Raw genomic sequence first — 4,270 nt, forward strand, 5'->3', positions numbered from 1 at the left:
TTCCACACACCCAACACTTGCATTAACAGAGTTCCACCAATTCCACCAGCCCAAATATATTGCCATGTGGTGTAACTTTTTCCAGTGATGTGGTTAGTGCTCTGCAAGTGCAAGGGAATTTGGCATGATTTCTGTTCTGTCTAGCATGTACAAAGATAGGATCATGCAGCAAGTCTGAGTCCAGTCTGCTCTATGGGCTGGTGAAACACTGTTGACAATTATATATGCAACCTTTTGAGGTTTCAACTAGCAATATATGATCCTCCTGTACTATAATAATTTATTATTTGTACCCCGCCCATCTGGCTGGGTTTCCCCAGCCACTCTGGGCGGCTTCCAACAAAGATGAAAAATACACTAAAATGTCACATATTAAAAACTTCCCTGAACAGGGCTGCCTTCAGATGTCTTCTGAATGTCAGGTAGTTGTTTATCGCTTTGACATCTGATGGGAGGGTGTTTATCGCTTTGACATCTGATGGGAGGGCGTTCCACAGGGCGGGCGCCACTACCGAGAAGGCCCTCTGCCTGGTTCCCTGTAACTTGGCCTCTCGCAGTGAGGGAACCGCCAGAAGGCCCTCGGAGCTGGACCTCAGTGTCCGGGCAGAACGATGGGGGAGGAGACGCTCCTTCAGGTATACTGGACCGAGGCCGTTTAGGGCTTTAAAGGTCAGCACCAACACTTTGAATTGTGCTCGGAAACGTACTGGGAGCCAATGTAGGTCTTTCAAGACCGGTGTTATATAGTCTCGGCGGCCGCTCCCAGTCACCAGTCTAGCTGCCGCATTCTGGATTAGTTGTAGTTTCTGGGTCACCTTTAAAGGTAGCCCCACGTAGAGTGCATTGCAGTAGTCCAAGCGGGAGATAACCAAAGCATGCACCACTCTGGCGAGACAGTCTGCAGGCAGATAGGGTCTCAGCCTACGTACCAGATGGAGCTGGTAAACAGCTGCCCTGGATACAGATTTGACCTGTGCCTCCATGGACAGCTGTAAGTCCAAAATGACTCCCAGGCTGCGCACCTGGTCCTTCAGGGGCACAGTTACCCCATTCAGGACCAGGGAATCCGCCACACCTGCCCGCCTCCTGTCCCCCCAAAACAGTACTTCTGTCTTGTCAGGATTCAACCTCAATCTGTTAGCCGCCATCCATCCTCCAACCGCCTCCAGACACTCACACAGGACCTTCACCGCCTTCACTGGTTCTGATTTAAAAGAGCTGACAGTATTGTCAGCTGACGAAAATACGTTGATGAATGATCATAGAAATAATGGGTGGTATATGTTCTATAGCAGGTTTATTGTCAGCAGTTAGATGTTTCAAGATGGGGGGGGGGGGGTGTATTTATAAACCACCATAAGTCTCCTGCCTGTATAGTCATTCCCAAAGAAGAATCACAGAGCATTTTCAACTGTGACTAGGACCTAATTAAAGAACAACAATAAGCATGCCATACTAGCTTAAAAATACATGGGAAGTAAAAGGATTTATTATTAAGGATAATTCCTGGAAGAAAGGTATCTTCTTTCTCTTTAAACACACAACAGTATCTCATTTTAGGTCTCACTCCTTCAGTCACTACTCAAGCAGAACTCTTTGAAATCAATAGAAGTTGAGACTGAGTAATGATTGCTGGATGGCTCTGGCGATTGTTTTCTCACTCTTTGAACTTGCCACTTACCAAAAGATTTTTTAAAGAAAAGTTTGGCATCTGTTATTACAAGCTTTTAATTTGTGAAGACTGATTATGTTCCAAGCAGTCTCTCACTATTGGCCAAAGTAAAAGAGGGGGAAAGTTTGCTTTGTTTTACTTGAAAATGTTAGCCTGACTCATAGTGACAGTCATTCTTCATGTTTGTCTTTGTGCCTTTTTCTGACTGCTGTGTAACTTTCAGTTTAATTAGATCGGCTGTATACAGATTTATCAACCACCACCTAGAGAGAAGATGTCAAATGAACTCAGCAGTCAAGTCAAAATGACATCTGGTCCTTTGACTTCTCTTTTAATTAAAGGAGAAAAGTGCACAATTTTAATATGAGATCATGGGAACTACTTGGTGTAGGCATTTAAATTATTAAAAGTAGGACTGTGTGCCTGAAATTTATATTGTGTGTAATAAAGTGCAGTGTATAGCATAGAGTATGGTGTAACTTTCAATGTATTGTGCTGTGTTAAAAGAAAAGAATTATAGTGAGGGTGTTTGAAGCTCAGTGCAAGAGGTGGGAAGACTTTTACAAAGTCATGTCTACAAAAGTGGCCAAATGTCCTAAGCTGATATCTACATACAGTCAAAAGGCTTTGAGATAAACAAGTTTCCTAATCCCTTGCCTTTCCCAACACCATGTTCCAACAGCTGTTTCTCCTTTCTCAATAGTCTTAAAAATTCCACCTAGTGTCACTATTTCTCTCTTCCTCCTTAGCTAAACCATCATGTTCTGTCTCCCAGGCAATAGATGTTGGCAGTTTCCTACTGCCAGTACCAGGAAATGTGCTATTGATTTAAACTTTTTCTCATCATCTAAGTTAATTTTACTTATAATGTGAGAATGAGAAAAGGAAATATGAGCTGGATGAACAAAATATTTGGTGAGATATAAGCATACATATGCATTAAGTGAAGGTTTATTATTATTATTATTATTATTATTATTATTATTTAAAAGGACATAGAATGTTAATCAGCCAAAGGCCTAGTTACAGAGAAATCTTTTCACATAGTGCCTAAAAATATGTAATGAAGATACCAGGCATGCCTCCCTTAGGAGAGCATTCCACAAATGGGGAGCCACTGCAGAAAAGCCCTGCTCTTGTGTTGCCACCCTCAGGACCTCTCATGGAGGAGGCTTTTGAAGAAGGGCCTCTAATGATGATCACAGGGCCTAGGTTGGTTCATATGGGGAGAGGTGGTCCTTGAGGTATTGTAGTCCTGAGCCATTTAAGGCTTTATAGGTCAAAACCCACTTCCAGAATTGGGCCTGGAAACTAACTGGCAGTGCAGTCAAGCCAGTTATATGCTCAAACCATCTTGCCCTGATGAGCAACCTGGCTGCTGAATTCTGCACTGCCTGAAGTTTACAAACTATCTTCAGCGCCATGCATAGCGGTAATCTTATCTAGAGGTTATCAGAGCATAGATGGCAGAAGTTAGGCTACTGCTGTCTAGATAGGGGCACTGCTGGGCAACCAGCTGAAGCTGAAGGCAGGTGCTCTGCACCACTGAGGCCACCCGCAAGTGACAGCAATGGATCCAGAAGTATTTGCACCTTCAGAGGAAGTGTAACCCCATCAAGTGCAAGCAACCTCCTCTCCATCTGATCTAGGATGGATATAGGCCCACTAACAATGCCTCAGTCTTATCTGGATTGAGCTTCAGTTTGTTGACTCTGTCCTCAGTAAAATTTAGTTTAATACCACCCATTGAGCTAGGTTAAACTAAACAGCAAAAGGCGTTCCAGGGCTTTGTGCCTGTGTGTTCCCGCTCCCTCAATTAGGTCTGGGGAGTTGGGAGAACCCTCAGAACAGCATGTGAGGGAAAGAGGGGGACATTGTTCCATCTGGCAAGCAGAAATGCATGCACAGATAGGAAAACTCATAACAGGAAAATGTTGAATTTCTTTCATTCAGTGGGTTTTCTCTGAGCATGACTTAGATACCACTCCTGGTCTGCAACATAAGTGGAAAACCAAACACTAACAAGCAAATAAAATTAATTTAAAATTGACTTTCTATTGCTTTAAATCCTACATTAGCACATATATTGCACTCTACTGACTAAAAATAACATCAGTATCCCTTGTGGAATGTGTTAGCAGGACTGTTTCTAGTTATGGAGAAAATATTGATGCTGTCATATTGATAATACTATAGAAAATTATGTTTTATTGTTTTACTTAAAATTTACATAGCAGCAATGCAGAGTGGGAGTAGAGGAAAAGGCAAGACAGAAACTCAGCCAAGAACAGCGCTACGTTTGGGCAAGTCAGAAGAAAACTAACACAGTGAGAAGTGAGGTGAAGAATTTGTTCGGGTTCTCTTGGAGCTGCGAGCTCACTGATGTTGATCGGTTTTCATTGGTTTTAACTTTTGAAAAGTTCAAAGAGAGATTACAATATAGTTTGAAACTTAGATGATTCTCTGTGTAAACAAAACCAGAATGGTAGGCATGGATACTGTCGCACGAGAGTGTTATGCAATGTCCGGCAGGTCTGACGTAAAGCAAATCTGTTGAACTGGAAAATGTTAGACAGCTACAAGATACTATTATAGTAC

Source organism: Podarcis gaigeae, assembly GCF_964106915.1.
Source record: "Podarcis gaigeae genome assembly, chromosome: 1".
NCBI lineage: Eukaryota > Metazoa > Chordata > Lepidosauria > Squamata > Lacertidae > Podarcis > Podarcis gaigeae.